Source organism: Apteryx rowi, unplaced genomic scaffold (assembly GCF_003343035.1).
Source record: "Apteryx rowi isolate R43461 unplaced genomic scaffold, aptRow1 scaffold_164, whole genome shotgun sequence".
Classification (NCBI taxonomy): Eukaryota; Metazoa; Chordata; class Aves; order Apterygiformes; family Apterygidae; genus Apteryx; species Apteryx rowi.
Window position 1 is genome coordinate 325320 of NW_020447908.1, and position 18746 is coordinate 344065.

An 18746-nucleotide genomic window follows, 5' to 3' on the forward strand; every position below is an offset into this window, starting at 1 on the left:
GGGCGCCCCGCACCGGGGCAGCAGCGGTCAGGGCTGGCTTTAGGACGGGATGCGAGTTACAGGAATAGGGTGGTAAAGAGTGACTCGCTGCAGGAGTTCGCTGCCGGTCTGTCTTCAGATTTTTTTTTTTGACCCCAACATGTCTATTAAGATTAGCCGTTAAAAGCAGGCTTATTAAAAGCTTTTGAGTGACTGTATGGTCATAATGCAGCATTTTGACTGCTCGGCTTGCCTACCTTGGAATCTGTGCGTTTTTGCTGTAAACTGGCATTGAGCCTTTATGGCTTGCTATAAGCGTACTTCAGGATGGAAGTGTGGATATGGGAATAAGGCCTCTTCATTCAGTCTAGTTGAAGTGATGATTTCTGGAGTGTTTTACAGCAATAGGAAAGCAGTATTTTGTCTAATATCATTACCTTCACATACATGATGATTAGAAGAAAAGATGAAGTGACAGAAAATTCTTTCCTGACTCACTGTTTAGGTCATATTTTGACCCAGAGTCAGATTTCTTTGTCTTATGGAATGAGTGTCCAACTGCCGGTTAGACTCATCAAGTAGCCGTTGAGAATATTTTTCATTATGGGGGGTGGGGGGGGAGAACATCCTGTTTGTGTTTTTTCTGGATTTGCCTTTGGTATAATACAACAGTCCATTCATGCCAACATTTGGGTATGTACTTGTCAGGTGAAAATGATGATTTTTCTGCTAGATTTGCCCTTGTTGTACTGTTACAGTCCTGTTCGTGCCAACACACGTATATCTTTAGGAGCAAGGACCATCTCCATTCAGATCAGTGTAACCACTCATGGCTAATGCTGAGCGTGTGCTTAAGTGTTGAAGTGGAGCAGGACTTTACATACATGCAAATAGTTTGTAGRTAATCTGTGCTCCTGGTACATTAGTCATTCAATAAATGGTGGCGGTAGTGTAATAAAACCAGTTTGCTACTGTGACATGAGATGACTTAGTAGCAACTTATTTTTTTAAAGAAATAATTTGCTACTAGAAAGATGTAAATTAGAGTAAATTAAACTAGATTTTCAAAGTAGTGAAGACATTTTAGCAGAGGCACAAAGTTCACAACCACCCTGATGATGAAACTGATGATATATTCTCTTGTCACAAAAAAAATTACTTGCCTCTGGCAAGTGATTAAATAGCATTTTGCAAGCTTGCCTAAGGCTATATTATAAGAGTTGCAAAAACAGTGAGCCATTGGCAGTATGTAGGCAGGATGAGGCAAGTTTACGATGAAGATGTCTTAAACTTTTGCCCTTTTCAGATACGTTTATTAAAGTGAAAGGTGCAAACTTGACAACCATGGAGAATAGAATCCTATTCTTATCAAATTTGGAGTTGATAAGTGCCATATCTGCTTGCCATCCATGTGATAAATAAATCAGTCCTATTTTAAAATGAAATTTGAACAGTTAAACTGCTGTTCTTTTTATTGCTGCTATGAATTTCCTGTATGCAGCCAGGGAGATCAGTCTGCTTTTTTGTACATTTGATAATCTGATCTGCATAATGTTCCTAGTTATGCCCACCTTTATGAAGAACTGATTCAGAGGGATGCAAGTTTCTCTAGTATATTCATGAATTTCTGATACAAGGGCATGATTTTAGTGTTTGTCTTGTCTAGTTCTAAGTGACTCAAGTGGGTTAATCTTCACCACTTCCTTTGGGAAGTGATTCCCACAGCTGAATACAAACTGTCTGGAAGCTTTTCCTGCTGTTCTTTCTTCCCAGTTCATGATTTCATCCCTCTGCTCTTAGCCCTCCCCCCTATACTTCTCTTAGGGTAAACCTGCTATGATGCAGATTTAAAAAGAGCACAGTGCTATAGCAAGTGGCTCAGGCAGTAGATAACTTGGGTAGCAAAAAGGCAAGCTCAGAGGGAGCCATGCAAACACAGGGTTGATGCATGCTGTATTTTGTGCTGACTTGACCATAATTCCCTTGCTGCCTTTGGTATGAATGCTCTTCAGTTGTCTGTAAATAGTTGTCATGCCTACCTTTCCACCAGTCTTGATTTAGTCAACTGATGCGATGCACATTTAGCTCTTAAGTCTTCACCAGGAAGGCAGCTCTTCCAGCCCTGCGCTCAGCCTGTTGCAGACTTCCTGGCTGTCAATAGCTCTTGGTGTTGTGGCCTTTAGAAATAGTTCTGTTGAAATACCTGCTCTGCAACGGGACCCTTTCTGTAAGTCACGAAAGACTTGTTTTGAGCGGGCTTCTCTTCTGTTTTTTCTTTCTCTCTTTCAGACAGACAGAAAGATTCCCTGGCATTCCTTCTCTTCCTGCAGGCCTGAACTTCCTCAGGAGAGGCAGATGCAGGGCTGCTTATGATGCCTGTTGCAGCTTTTGCTCATGTCACCATTGCAAATAGGGGGTGGTGGCTGAACTGTACAGCATCTTTTTCCTGCTAGTTCAGGGGAAGTGTCCCGCTCATCACATGGTTTGGGAAGTTTTTTGTTGTTGTTGTTGTTGTTGTTTTAGGGAGGAGCAGAGGCTGAATGAAGCTTTGTTGCCGATGGGTATACCCTTCACCTCTTCCCTCCACCTCGCCCTTTCCAGATGCATTTTGTGCTCCTTCCATGTGCACACCACTATTATAAACAGTCCCACACTGTAAAGTTGTTGTTAAAACAGGCACGTTTTTTATTATCAGTATTAAGCATGGCAAGCTAGCTAGCTTTAAGATGCATTGTTCCTTCTCACGCGGCCCTTGGAAGGGACATTGATTAGAATGAAAAAAAGAGAATCCAGGCTTGGCAGTAGTGGAGCCTCTTATACTGTCGTTTTCTTTTCTGGAACTTCAAGTGTTTGTTTATTTATTTAATTTAAGGGTGGCCCATTCTCCCAGGCTTGGGCATCCTCTTAGGAGATGCAGTCTGTCTTCCATCTAATGGCAAATCCTTGCTTGTTGAAGTTCTTTATATATATATATATATGTGTGTGTGTGTGTGTGTGTGTGTGTATATATGTATATTTACACAACCACACGAGCTTCTCAGAATCTATTGGTAGAGTTCATAAAACAATTGCAAAAATTAAATAAATCTTTAAAATGTTATTAAGACAGTATATAATCAGATCTTTTGTTGTTTTTTTTGAAGTGTCATTAAAAAGTACTTGTCAGTATGTATAGTATTGCCCTATAACTGGATTTTTATGCCACCCACCACATTTTCTGCCCTTTAGAAATTTGCTTGTCTCTCAGTAGCAGAAAGCTCATAGTTAGTTATATGGGGGGGTTTGTGCATCCTTGGGCCTCACCTTTTTCAGGGACTTTAAAAAAAAAAATTGCTGTTTGCAAATGAAGGAATTAGATCCTAGACCTTACACCATCCTTTCCTACCCCTCATCTCCCATCTGTTCTTATGTTGCTGGTTGTACAATTTGTCTTCACCTCCTGCCTCTGTCCTGTAGCGTTCTACAGCTGCAGCATTCTGATTAGCAGTTTTGACATCACCAATTAGACAGTTTCAGGTTTTTTCAGGCTTTTGCTGGTGTGTGCATGTGTGTGTACAGGTGTTTGTGTAAAGGCTTTATGGGAAAATGAGGCTTTAGCGTAGGGGAATGTAGCTGTTAATTCTGAAGAGAATACTTATTATTTTTCAAGAACGAGTGTCACGTCATGAAGTTCCAAGAGAATGGTACATAAACAAGTTCTGCAGCATGGTCTTTTGGCAGATGTTGGCAATATCTCTGTCTGATGTAAGACACCCTTTGCAACAAAAAGCTGAAATTAGTTGGCTTGTTTTTATGCTGGATAACATCTCGTAAGTGGCCAATATTGTCTCCTTGCTTCTTTCTAGTTCTTCCTCTCTCTGTGTTATTCTGTCTTGTTACGTGTTCTGTTGTCAACTTTCTGAAAAAAGGATGGTGTTACTTGCTATGCAGTAACCACAGCCGACCGCAGTATTGATCTCTGTTGTCTCTCAACTGTTGTGGTTATGGAGATAATGGGGTGGCTGCAGGGTCGTTTGCATGTTTACACAGAAATGGGAAGGCAAACTCTACTCCCCCCCACCCCCCAAATTTATCTTCCATGGTAACCTAAACTGTTACAGTTTTAAGTCAGGATGTATCTATGATAAGACCTCTGTCTAAACTTTCTTTCGACCCCCATATGGATAGCAGTGTAAGTCCCAGTAAAAAGTATATATAACATCGTTGTAAGGAAACACCGTGTGCTTTAGCTGTATTCTTAACAGATTTTATGGCTTTCTAGCCTGATTTAATATGTGTATATAGGCATGTTCAAGCTCATATTGAAAATGTCATGCAGAGAAAATGAAAATTATGACTTCTGTGAATGAGACAATAGACATTTCATGCATCACTAAATAGTACGGATGTATTTTTTAGTGCTATAGGTGTTCTATTTAACAGCATGTTGTTATTTAACACACTGCACTTTTATAATGGCCACTTCATTATATTTTTCTATTTCTAAACTGATCAGAGTGGTTCTTGTAGACTTCCTAGACTATTTTATTCTCCCATTAACAAGTTGAAGATGTTTTATATCCGCAGAGATGGAGAAGCCACCAATTTAGTGCAAAATTTGCAGTTATCCATGCAAATGGTAGGGAAATTGGCCTGGTGAGACTATAATATTAATGTTTTATGTTGGGAAAGGTAGTAGGATTCCTACCTGACTCTGTAATCCTGTTTGGGATGTCACCGAGTAGAGGCAGTTTAATACATTAGAATAATCTTTTGTCTGTATCTTTCTGAATTTCTCTATAGTCAGATGCAAAAAGGGTTATGAAATATGTTTTCTATCTTAAAAGCAGTTTTGTTTGTTTTCTTCCTTTTCCAACAGCGGCAGCGAAATATTATTAGTATTCTTGTGGTTTTTTTATTAGAGGAGGAAGTTTTAAGTAACAAAATTGGAGAGTGGAACCTTAACTTTGGTATTGCTGAGAACAGCTATGACAGCAGTTGGCTGTTCTGTAAAGATTGATGGCTTCTTACTATCCTTTTCCTCCTTTTCTTTCTCCCAAAGAAAAATATCTACGTATCATTGATGAATGAATGCGGTTCTCAAATTCTGCTGAAAATCAATAGTTTTCTGTCTACAGTCATTTTTCCTAAACTGTTGTGATTTGTGAGACTGTGTTTAAAAACAGATTCCTCTTAAAATGCTCAAACACTCGTGAACTGTAACGTATTCAACATCCAGTCCAGTATTTTAAAGAAAAATAGTGAAAAGATCAACATATCTTCAGCTTAGTTTTTTCTGGTTTGTGTACAAGATTTTTTTAATGCTCAACTTAGTCCTAGTTTTGACTTAGCTAGCTTAGATAGAACTTCTACTCTTGATGGTTGCTACTGCATAAGCAGGAAGGAGACCATTGTTCATATGGATTCTTAATGTATTAAACTATCAATTTCTGTGTAGCATACATATTAAGTACAAATACTCACATGTAATGCTTTTTTTGTTATGGCTATTAACAAATAAGGTTTTTCTTTCTTTCTTTTCTTAAACCTATAGAGCTGTGCAAATAATAGCACTTTTGATGTGGGATCTGAACTGAGAAAGTGAAAGCTTTCTTTTTCTTTTTCTTTTTTTTTTTTTTTGTGGTAAAATGAAAAGCAGAAATTATGTTGGACAGAACTGAAACATTGAACTTGCCCTCAAGCAAAAATGACTGATCTGTGGTTATTTAAAAGAGAAGAAAAATAATTCTATTAGATCAATTTAGAAAGAGTCAGTACTTAATTTAGAAAATCATGGTATTGTGAGTCAAAGGTAGTATCTTGAATATTCTGCATATTTTGTCCTTGAGAATGTGGTTTTGAAAAACAAACCTGAGACTGAGATGTCTGGTTTGCTAGAACCTTGGCCTCCAAGTAAATATTGAGATCAGGATGCAAAGCCCATCCTTACGAAAAAGGAAGAAGAATGATAGACTGTCATTCTCTAATTTGTTAATTTTCTTTGATAGAACTGCAGTTAAATGTGTCTTAACACAGTGTTAATCTAAGACATTGGCACCAAGATTAACATCTTTTTTCCATGCAGCTAGCTGCACTGTGAAGCTACTCGATTTGTCCTCAGCTGCTCTGTGTCACTGTATGCTGACAGGACTTCTGGGGGGATATATGCTGTGGTCTTGTGCTGTCCTGAACTAGGTTATCGTATGATTGTCCCGAAGTGAGTCGTGAGAGAACTTCAGTGTCACGAGCGTATTAGGAACTATAGGAGGTCATTTGAAGGACCAGGCATTCAAATAGTTTGGCCTGCGCCTCTGCAAATTCAGTTGCTCAAGTATTAAATTGGGCAACATCCAAGCTCTGCCTGGGCCCTCAGCTATCTAGTTTTATTGATCTTAGGTAAAAGGGACTTTTGTGAAGACAAGAGTACAAGTGAAAAGGAAAATTTATTTCTGAAATAAAGATAGATACAAAAATGTAATCTTTTTAAAATAAAAAGCACTCTCCCAAGGATCTAAAAATGATATCTCAGCAGTTGGTTATCATTAAATTTGAGTTAAATTCTGCAGCAAGATGAATTCTCTTACTATTACCAGATCTTTCATAGTGTGATGGCTAAAGACTTTGCACTTGTCCAGTGGACAAGTGATATACTGCTGCTTTGATGATAAAACAGAGGAATAAAGAAGTTTTTGTTAATATAATCTACAGGATTAACTAGGGTAAGCAATGTTCATTACTAGCTGCCTTTGGAATAGTGCTTTTGGGGGGGGCTTAGACTAATAGTCTGTTCTTCTGTGTATTACCAACTTTCTTGTGGTGGGCTGTGGCATAGTATAAAGTCAGAATTATCTTCTCTGAGGTGGTTCTTATATAGGAACATAGTTTGGTAGAATTTAAGATACTAAAGAGATACTGAAAAACATTTGCAGAATTAGTTTTTTGCAAGGGTGTATTTAGTGTAAGGTAATATTCTCAGCTTGTAGCGTTTGTTGAAGATCATCCAGATACTGAGGGGAGTAATGTAGGTCATCTCCATAAAATACAGTAATTGACCATTTTTAAAATGTCAGTTTGCTGTTTTGGGGATAGAAATCTGCCCTTCAGCTGTGCATGAATGTAACTTATATGCATTTGCAAAGCATCATAATCTGCTAGTATGGTATTCTGATAGCATTTGTTCTTTGCTTTTATTGCACAATTCAGAAATGGGGCATAATCACTAATTAATCACTAACTCATTAGTCACTGTTTTAGTCAGTTCTATGCAAATGCAAATCTGCTGTGGGAGAAACAGATGTTCAAGGATTTCAGTGTTTAATTTTTCTTGGGTGTGGACTTCACACCCAAGAGTGTATGTAGAAAGGAAATGAGTGTAAAAGGGAAATAGCAAATTTCCTTTTTCAGAAGAATGTACTATAACATATCAGCTTTTTTATCAATTTTTATAAAGTAATTTGAACAGTGATGAACATCCTTTTTTCCGGTGTGTTCCCTCCTTCCACTACAGACATGTGGTGGCTGGTTGCTTACATAACTTTTCAAAGGTAGACTAAAATGGTACATGTGATGTTGCTGATATCAGCAGGTTTTGTGGAAAAACTCAACTTTATCATTAAAGAATAACCGTAGTGTGCAAGATTGCTGCCAGCATTTTTATCACTGCCAACTGACCAATTTGGAGACTGTTTAGGTGGTAATAAAAAAGATAGCACAGATACTGGCTCTTTTTGGTGCATAATTCACAATGCAGTTTCACGTTCTAAATGAATAATATCTATATTTAATATGATTAACATTTAGTTGTAGCTGGAAGCAGTTTTAAGTTTGTCTCTGCAGGGATTAAAAAATAATCTTGCTCGTTAGCGRTATCTCAAAACAATGCAGTAGACAAGTAGTTTTGAAATTTCTGAATTTCACATTTTTTAAAGTGTTCCGGTGGTCATTGAACCATGAATTCAACTAAAAATACATTTTCTTTTCTTTGGAGCATGGCTCTGCAGCAGTTTATGCCAATATAAGTCATGGCTGGTGTGGTCCTACACTACCTCCCAGTCTTGCCATTCTCCTTTCATCAGCCATGGAAATCATAGTATTGTGCAATAAATCATTGATATATTTGATCTGGTTGAAAAATAGCTTGGCCAAAAAGATTGCCAACAGTTGGTGCTCAGTAGAGAGGGGTGGGCAGTGGGGCCTGGAGAAGTGGAGCTGTCTCTGCTCAGTAGCAGCAGTCTGGTAGATCTGCTCGGCCCCTTTGTGAAACTTCATCCTTTGTTATCTTTTGAAGATCCCTTAGAAGTAATCTGTGAACCTCAGGCTTAAAACCTTGCTCTAGCAACCCGCATAAGTATATGAATAAACAGCTGGTTTGGGCAAGGATGACTTTTTTTTTTTTTTTTTTACAAAGCACCTCATGGTGCAAAAACTGTTGTAAAAATTACTTATTTTAAGGCTGAAGTTGGTTTTCCCTGGCACTGAATTTTTTTTGCAAGTGCTCAAATTGTGCAGGATTGAAATCTAGGACGAGTCCGCTGATTCACTATGTACTTAAAACTAGCCAGTTACCACTACTGTATTAATTACCATCATTAGTCATTACTTGTAGAATGTGAGCGACCGTTTCATGTGCTACTCATGATTAGGAAGTCAAGTGTCACTTATTGAGGAGGATATTCTGAGGTTTATATATATATATATGCTGTATAGGTCTGAATCTATCTATTTATGTTTATATGTAGACTATTTCTCTATTATATTTCTGCATGTTCATTTTTCAGGCAATTTGCCTGATGCTAGTGTGTTGGGAATGAGCATTTTTTCAGTACAAGCCCCATTCTAAATAATGTTAGAATGGTGACTCTTTAAAAACTTGCAATTAAATGTTTAGATTATACCTACAAACCTTATGCTATGTACTTGTCATTAGAATCCTAAATTAAGAAATAATGGATTAAATAACTTCAGTGCTTTGTTCTTCAGTTGTCTTAATTTTTTGACCAACTAATTTAGTCTAACAACTGATTAAAAAAAATCAGTTTATTGTTTAACAAAACACAACCACTACATAATAAAATGTGCTTTTTCTTAACAACCTTTATTGTACTTTGCTCCTTACTCAGAGGCTGCCTCCACGGTACTGGATGCTGTGCAAATACACAGTTGAGCAGGCTTGCTGTATTATGAGTTTCAGGTATTTGTACTCTAGTATAAAAACCTTCGTAGACCTTTTTCTCATCTCTGGTTTGAAAGATAGATATAGTTGCTAGTTAGGGTTTAAGAATCATTTTAAGACTGCTAATTTAAAAATATTTAAAATAGATTTTCGGTTCCAGAAATTCCTGTTAACAACTTATGCTTCGTAATTTCAGGACTAAAGTTCAGCAGAGATGGTAGTCAGGTGCTCTCTCAAAACTAAATGGAGTTTCTGCAAGTTGTAGCTGAACTTGCTGACTGCCATCAGTGGAATTTGTGATTTGCATTGTGTGTATTTTTAAGTTTAAAAGTTGGTTAAAATCTATGTTACATCAGCTAGAAAGAGGGAAAATATGGATTCTGCAGCAAATTAAATCAGCCTAAATTGGGCTGTTCTGGTCCTGCCCTACTTGCACATTTTCTTTTCCTTCCGTTTTGCATTAATGCTGGTGCTTGTGCAGTGTATGGAGCTGATCTGTCTGAAAATGAATTGGTATTTTTTCAGCTTGCTTTTGAACCAGACTAGCTGTGCAAACTGGGTCACTGTGTTGCAATGCAATTGCAAGCAATTCCTCTAAGGACGGCAGAGAAGGRAGATGGGCCCAGGACAGCCTGGATTTAGATTGCTTTAGCAGTGCCGAAAGAGAGCAGTTTAATTTCATAAGTCTGAAAATCAGCTGTGACTTTTTAAAAATTGTTTCTTTGCCACTCAGCTGCCCCTTTGGRGGTCTGGTTCAGCTCACTGAGGCTTACATAAAATTGATTTAGGTTATGAGGGGGAGGGAATAGCTTAAGGTTATCCTTTTGCCAGCCCAGCAAGCTGCATTGGCTTGTGGTGGCGTTGGATGAGTCCCAAGAGTGGGAGCACAGGGCAGGAGTTGCTTTTGGAGGTGGTGATAGGGGAGATACTATAGCGTCCCATTGCTTTCAGCAGCAGTTAGCTTTTTAGTTTGGTTTTAGTCATTGAAACTCTACCTTGAGAGGTCACGTAAGTGGTAATATTAGGTAGTTACTGGTGGGTGAACACTGCCATGTAAAAACTTAAGTTTCTGTTGGGTTTGGCCTTCGTGATATGCCAGCCTGTGGCTTCCTGTAGTATCTGCAGTAATATCGGGTGAAAGGTTTTCAAATATTTTCTCTTAAAGAAATAGACAACTGATAAATCTTATTAACTGAAATTCTCTAACTTTTTACTTAAGAATGTACATACCCCTGTCCTGCTTTTCCTTTAAATCAAAAGCTTKGATTAATGTAAGCTTAGCCAGTTACTATGGCAGTTGTGGAATATTACTAAGGCAATACGATCTCAGAAGCACTAGTTATGGTCAGCTGTGTAAGAGCTATATTTATATGTTTAGTTAAACTTTTCATTTCCCCATGTTTATGGATAAATGTGAGGTTTAAGTTGCACAAATTTAAATAACTTTTTTATGGGAGAAGTAAGTGGTACAGAGTATATGGGAATTTAATACTACCACAGAGAACAGACACCCATGTTCTTTACTAGAATGACATAAATTGTTATGTAGCATTCCTAATTTTAATCTGTTTGAGATAGAAGTGCTAAATTTAGCCAAGAAGTCTTGCAGACTAGCAAGACCTATGTAAACAAGCTAAACATTAAATTCAGACAGCCCACCACCAGAAAGAGAGTGCCATATGTAAGCAACAATGTAGCTTACCATTTTGGAACATTTCCTTAGGAAAAGCTAGTAATTTTAYAATGAATGTATGTGGTTTAAATTCACATAGCAAGTTCCCTTCTGAGCTGTGATTGAGTGTATAGTATTGTAGTCTTAGAGGAGAGATTAAATTATTATGGCAAAAATGACTGATGAGTCTAAAAGCATTTGAAAAGTGATGCAACAGCAATTTTTTTGTCTTTTTTAATTACAGTGTGTATAAGTACTTGTAACAATGACATTTTAGAGGTATATTGTGGAAAAACAGCTACTGGTAACAGTGGAAATGTGTACAGTGAGATTCTTGTAAAATGGAGAGTGCATGCTTTGAGTCATTGAAGCTATGATGGACTTGAACTATCAGAAACTTCTGTTGGCAAGAGTATGGAGAACATTTTTGGCAGTGAAGGCTTTAAGGAAAAAGAATCAGTATTTGGAAAAAAAATGAAGTGTGTTTTGGTTCTTAACACGTTAATGTCCTCATTAATAATGAGGATATATATATTATATATATTTATCCTTTATCCTATCTAAGTGTGCGTGTATACAACTGCTGTTGCTATAGAAAATAGTAGTTTCATCTGCAGTGTCTGTACATGTAGTCCTGATGTTAGTGTTTAGCACTAAAGAAGCACCGTCTTTGTGGTGTGCTTGTATGCTCCAGAAGAAGCATATGAATGGGTTTTATTTCTTTGTCCATGCTTAAAATTTGAGGAGATTCAAAATGTCCTTGTCATTATCCCATTTTTTGCAGACAATTCACCAGCACAGGGCTTATTAGAGAAGGAGAGAAGAAGGGGGAGAGGGGAATTCAGTGTTTTTATTTCATATTTTAGTAAGCACAATAGTTTGAGAGTTGTAGAATAGCACAATAAAGTTATAAACTCGCTTTTCAGGAAAAAAGTGCAGATGTTCTAGATGAAACTAGGCATAAGCCATAAGTAAGGAAGAGTAAAAGCATATCACTAGTGTTTTAATTAAATATAGCTGCAGGTCTCTGCCTGCTATGTTTAAGAATATGAGGAGCTGTATTTCTCTCAATTTAGTACTGAACATTAAGCACAATGCACATTTCTTAGTCTGATTTTTCCAAGGTATGGTTGTCAGAGTTTATCCTCTAAATGGCCACCTGTGGATAATTTCCTTGTAAAAATGTCTGAATAAGCATACGTGGAAAAAACAATTCTCCTGAGAAGCACCGCACTTGGCAAACTATTTTCTATACGTGGTGACCATGCACAGGTTGTTTGTTTACATGAGCTGTGTCTAAGTAGTACTTACCTTACTAACATCAAGATGCTTTCCAAAACAACTCTGAAATTGTGGAATCTTGGCTTAAAAGTATGTTCTAACTGTGCAAGAAAATGTTATACAAATAGGCTCTCTGTCTACAGTAGAACAAAGCTAAGGCCAAGGCTGGTTAATGTAGTGAAAATGTTCTTATTAAACTAGTAGTTATTAGTAGTATGTCAGTACTAACAAGGTCTACTTAGTCATGACTTGAAATACTCCTGTGCATGGCACTGCATATACACACTATTTAAAAAACACCCCACTTCAGAGCTGGTGCTGACTAACCACCCTTAGTCCTGCCACTACTTTGGTGCTCTACAAAGGGCGTTAGAGCAAAGGGAAGAAATCAAGGTTGCTGTTCGGCTTTGCCGGTTTCACAGGCGATGTCTCTTTGTCAGTGGCAGCATCTTACCTTGTCCCTGTGCTCCTTTGCTCATTCATTTACTTTCTGTCACCATCTCCAGCATGAAATCTGGACTCCTGTGACTTCTTAATTTGTCTTTTCATAACTTATTTCTATTTAAGTAGGCTTTGGTTGCACTAGAAACATCCTTTCTGATTATTATAGTGCTACACAACTTATTTTAAAAGCTCCTTTGGTTTGTGGTGAATATTATTTAGGTTCGCAGCTGATTGTGGCAGTTTTCATCATTAAGTGAAAGTATCAATGGACTTTGTTAGTGAAAAGATGTATGGAAATACAGTGCAAATACAAGCAAAACATGTCATCTGATCTATCCTGCCTAGATAGGACTGGCATGCCTCATGGGAGTCTACCTTCAGTAGATCCTAGGGAGCTTTTGGTAAGCAAGGAGGGTATCTTTAGTTGCTTGTTATGATCAGAAGTTGGAAGATGAGTATTCACCTTAACTTGCTTAAGTCCACAGAGAAATCCATATAGTTTGGCATATTCAGGTCTACAGTTAGTGATTTCAGCTTAAATCCAAGCTGTTAGAATCATCATGCATGATATGGGAGATTCGAAGTTTAGGTTTTTTTCTGTGTCAGAGTGTGAACATACATGGGTTTTCCCTCCACTTTCTTACTGGTTAGGACATTCGGTGAGAAAGGGATAAAGCTGGTACTTTAAACAGTGGTCTCAAGATTCTTTTTGCTTTTATCCATTGACAATGATGTAAAATATGTACGTATTATAAGGAACAGGATCTGCAACTCCACTTTTGTGTCTTTCCTCCACCTCCCACCATTCAAGTGCTTCAATAGATAAACTAGAGTTAAAACGTTATCTGCTCATTTTCCATCTGCCTTTTGTTCCTGGCTGTGTACCAGCTTTAGTTTGATAAGAACCGGGCGAGTGCTTACTAGAATCTCCTATAGAGTGATAGAGCATTCCCTGGAAATGTGAAATCAAGCCCTTTGAAACTGAAGAGGAACTAGAACCCAGTTTTCTTACTGCCTGGGTATTCCTTAGTACTATTAAAAATTATGGGAACTGTTACCAACCCTTTGTGATAAAAGCAGCATCACAGGTGGACCTACCACATCCTCTTGTTTTCATCTTTCTCAAGTTGGAGAGATRTCAAATATAAGAAAACTGAACTACCACCTGCGGTTGTTCTGAAATACGTACCTCCTTTTACTGCTTGTAGAGGAAACGTAGGTGTTCTATCAAGAAAAATCCACCTAACCCACCCCCCTATAGCCAGGCACCTAATTTAGGCAGGTTTGTCTCCACCCAATGATTCAAAGTCAAGACCAACAAATAATTTTCGGTAAAATACTTAATTGCTGTTCCACTATTTAGAACTTTCAGTAAGTTGAAGGCTGCCTTGAAATCAAGGAACAAATATCAATAAATACTACATAATAGGAATAATATGCTCAGACTGCAAGTGCCTGTAAGTTAACTGTGCTGTTTTGTAGAAGCTGTGTCCTTTATAAACTAACAAAAAAACCCAGTACTCTAGGGGCATAAGCAGACATTTGTGAACAGAGTTCCGAATCTCTTCTCATAAGCTGTGGTCTCAGCCTGCTTGCATTTGTACATGACTATTTTCTTATGTATTCAGCTGAGGACAGTGTGACACAGGTACCCATACTTGGTTTTCAAAAGTGATTTAGGGTCCACAAGTGTCTTATTGGAACTTAACGACTATTGATTTCCCATTGCATCCAATCCTTTTTGGTGAATCTTAAGCCACTTGCCCTCTTGGGAACTTTTCTACAATTGTTAAGTATGGATAAGCTATGGAGAACAGCACTATAAAACAATACTGAGAGTCTTTTCAAACCAGTCATGCTATCATGTGTGTTTGCCTGCCTTACTAAACCTAGGATGTGGACGTAACGGTTCCCTAACAGAATCTGCCGAATTGTGGTGTGTTTCGCCATGGTTCTGGCGTGCAGAAAAGCCTAGGCAGTGTATTCTTGTCTTTTTCTGGACTCCTAAGTCTGCAGAGGGATTTTATGAACTAAACATTGACRTGTGCTCATTAGGATACCTCAGATAACATGTTGGAGGACTTGTCTCCCTAACCTGAGCAGAAGATTAGTTTCCTGTAGATTTTTATGTCTTTGTAGCTAAAATTTAAGCCCTATCTGTTTTATTTTATATTATTTTAGCATATTATGCCTATGAAAATGAAGTGGTTATCCATGATAGTTTGGTTGACTATGCTTGTTTTATTCCACTGACAGAGAGGAAAGAGCTGATAGAAATGAAGTCCAGTGTGAACTGTTACTGATCATTTTATCCTATAGCTTCACAGCAGCTGCAGCAGTTGTGCCCTAACTTAAAGCTTTTCCAGGAGCCATCTTGAGTAAGCATCCTTGATGTGATGAAATTTTGTATAAAAGCTGTTTCAGTGTGAAAGAATTTGTTATTTTGCAAATTAATCTGGGGTAATGTCCCATTCTTTCCATATTACTGCAAACAGTTCAAAACCTGCTCTGTTAATGTCTATTAAACTGCCAGAGAAAGAACATCTTGGTCTTTATGAAGCATACACTAGGCTATGTGAAAGCAGACTTGCTTCTAGATTTCCATTTGGACTGTGGTGCTGTGAAGTCCTGCTCTTGAGACTGCACTTTCATTGTCCACCTCGAGGATCCCTGTTTAGTTCGTTACCTGGATACTCCATTAGCTAATCTCTGATGGTGCAAGTTTAGGATCTGTGAAAGGGGGCACTAACAGCACTGTGCGAAAAGTTAACTCTGCATTCAGAAGACAAATAGTTTAGCAGGGTGAGTTTAAGATTTTGGTTCTTTGCTTAAGGATTTCCTGCTTTTCAACTGTTAGCGCTCACCCCAAATCTCCACTTCTGTCAAGAAAAATACACCCTTAGCCTGGCGGTCTTAGAGTTTATACTGCAAGCAATGTAACTCCCAACTAGGATTCAGTATCTTAGTAATGTTTATATTGATCTAGGTTCAGTATCTTGGTAACATTTGTATTGATTAAGTAAATAAGATAGCTACTAAGGTCTCAAATGGAGAATTACCTATTTAAGAAACAYTGGAAAATCTACATCGCGAACTTTGAATTTTTAATCAAAAGTAACTCCTTGATGTGAAACACTTCAATTCTTGTATGTGTGCCTTTCTGAATAATATAATTTTCTGAAGACAAAGCAGGAAGATACCCTTTTTCCACTTTATTGGAATTGCTGCTTTATAGTGGATTTTTATGCAAGCAGAAGTGGTATGTGCTTAGAGTTGTTGCAAATCCAGGCAAATAGGGCTTTGTAGTTAATGTCTGTTGCAGGAATTTTGGCCATCAGGAGTGCTGACAGAGGTATGAATCATTAGTATTAGAGGTTTGTAGCATCTGTGTAATGGCTGTCCCTTGCCATTAAGGTTGTTTGATTTCTCCAGTTAAGAAAATTACCATGTTGCTGTGTTCTCCTCTTCCCCCTGCAAATTATGAATGGGATTCTTCTTGCCAGTCTCTAAAATTCACCCTGAAAAGTTGAGGTCTCTAGTTAAAGCAAGCTGTCTAAATCTTCTTCTGGAGTGAGTGAAGATAGACCACTTTTAGCAGGGGATCCATCAAATCCTGAAATAAGCATCTCCAGAGAGTTTAATACTGCTTATTTTAGAAACCTTGCTGCTCCTTTATAGCCGTGAGGACCAGAGGAGGGGCTGATGATGTGACCACTGCAGTCCAGCGTGTAGGCAGGGGCTGTGGCTGAAAAGCAGCATCCTGTGTTTTCCCAGTTCTCCTCTCTCCCTAGCTGATCTTTCCCACCACCTCCCTTGTGCCAGGATGAGTATTTATGTGCTCAGATAGCTGAACTTTCTTTGCGGGGTTATTTTTTCAGGCAGAGCATTTCCCCGCTCCAGCTCTCCTCAGCTGCGTTAAYGCTAGTAGTCGTCCTAGAGGAAAGCAGGCCAGGGAGAGGAGGAGGGGGCACCTCTTCTCCATGGCTTCCCATCCTTAYGCTAGATTCAAGTGGCTGTGTAGACGTAATCTGAATGCTAGAAAGGATTAGTTCCAGACAACATTTCTGAAGCCAACTTTACACCCGTGAAAGCACAGCTGATGTAAGGAGATGGCAGTCTGCAGGAAGCACAGACACTAGTCCAAAAGTGTGTTGCTTATTCATTTCTAGATATATACGTTTAATTAGTGTGGTCTGCGGGGATATGAATAAGCAGGCTGTCTGGTTATTGTCTCAAAATGTGGCTCCCGCTCAACAATTCCACTTTTACTCTATATCTGCCCTCTAAATATTTCCCCTGTGTTCTGAAGTGTGGTTATGTATATTCAGTCTAAAGCTTTGCAGCAAGGGACAATTCAGTACAGAGTAGAGGCAGACCCCTTGTAGTCCTCCTTCTGCTTCATATTGGCTTGATTGATCCTGGAATATCAGGTCAGGTGAGGAGTTGCTTGACTGCATGGAAAAACACTATTTCTTTAGCAGCCTGCCGTCTTCTGCAGCTTCCTGCCCAAAGTTACATGGCTTTTTTGCAGGCAGGATTCATGCTCCCTGTGGAAGCGGTAGGTAGGGAATGGTTAGACGTTACAGCTGAACTGGTCTCATGGCTCACTGTTAACAACTACAGCTTTTTGTACTCAGGTCAGATTAGTTTTTTGCTAGGAAAGGCTTGCGCTGCAGCCAGATGTGTTGGAGTCTTTTTTAAGTATTACAATTTGTAGAGACAGTTGTAGAGACAGTTAGCAAAAAAAAAAAAGAAAAGAAAAAGCTTGGAAAGCAGTAAGTCCAAACGTTCAAGGTTATGTCCATATTTGTCTTCATAAAATATTTAACAAAGATAGATTATTGTTAACGAACATGCAAAAACAATGTGGGTTTTTTTTTTTCAGAAGCACACCATTTGAAGTCTTTTAAAAAAAGGATCAAACCAGTGATTTAGTTGTTAAATAAAGATATTTAAGTTCCTGGCAAGCTTAACTTTTGTAAACTACTTCTTCAGGGGGAAAAAAATCACAATATTTTTCAAGACTTCCCTTTTGTTTTAATTAAAAAGGGGAGGAAGAGTGTAATAGAAAATCTGTAAATGTTGCACAAAAAGTTTCATTTATTTCCTGTAACAATAGYTTATTTTCTGTTCCATGTTGTGTGGTTGAATACTGACACAGGGTTTAGTTTCCCCTCCACAAATGGTTTCCAAAGGATTCCTTTGGCTGTCTAATGTAGTTAGGCATTTTTTTGTTTTGCTTTGTGTTTTTCCCCGTAATATAAAAATCTGCAGCCGGGCAACCTAAAATACTAACCAGTGACTTGCAGGGAAAATGTATTTGACATTATTACACCCAGTTTGTTGCAGGGATTAGGAGGAGGTTTGGGGTCAGGGAGCCCACCGCACTTTGCTGGGATTAGAGAACATTCAGAATTGAATCCAAATTAGCAAATCTTTACTGGGGTTTTGAAAAACCTCAGCAGATGGAAAAACTGTTCAGCAGTCGAGGTGAAGGCAGGGAAGTAGCGTGTCCTGGCGAGCAGGCTCCATGCTCTAGGAGAGGCCTTGGCTTAGCCATATATGGAAGAGGACGTTTTTGCTGTTAACTTCACGTGGAATCTGTGCCCAGAACTATATTCATCATGCAGATGCATTTCCACAGGAACGTTTCTTTTCCAAGTTGCCTTAGTCATAGTTTCAGCACTGTGTCACATCTTTGCTGACTTATTTATATAGTCTGCATAGGCTTGCTGTGCATCCACTGTTAGTCTGCCCTAAAAAGGTGAACTGTTTATAATTTTCTCCTTTTGGCTAGCAGAAGAGATGGTCCTAAACCGATGCCAGCAGCTTAATTTCTTTCATACGGAAAAGACGACCCCTTTCTGGGCTGCACTTAATGTGAAACTTTTTGTAAAGTAATAAAATAATGCCTTCATTTGGGGGAAGTAAGGAATGATGGTGTCTGCAGTTATGGGCAGAAGGAGAAATCAGAGTTAGATGCATGCAATAGCTAATGTTCAGAAGTTATAGAAGGGTATCATTTACGGTACAGCTTTATTTCTTTGGGGTTCTTTTTATCAGTAATTTCTTATGTGTTAGTGCATAACATCTAGCCAGCTATTCTGCAACAGATTCTCTTATGTCCCTTCTTCCCTTCTTCCCTTCTTCCCTTCTTCCCTTCTTCCCTTCTTCCCTTCTTCCCTTCTTCCCTTCTTCCCTTCTTCCCTTCTTCCCTTC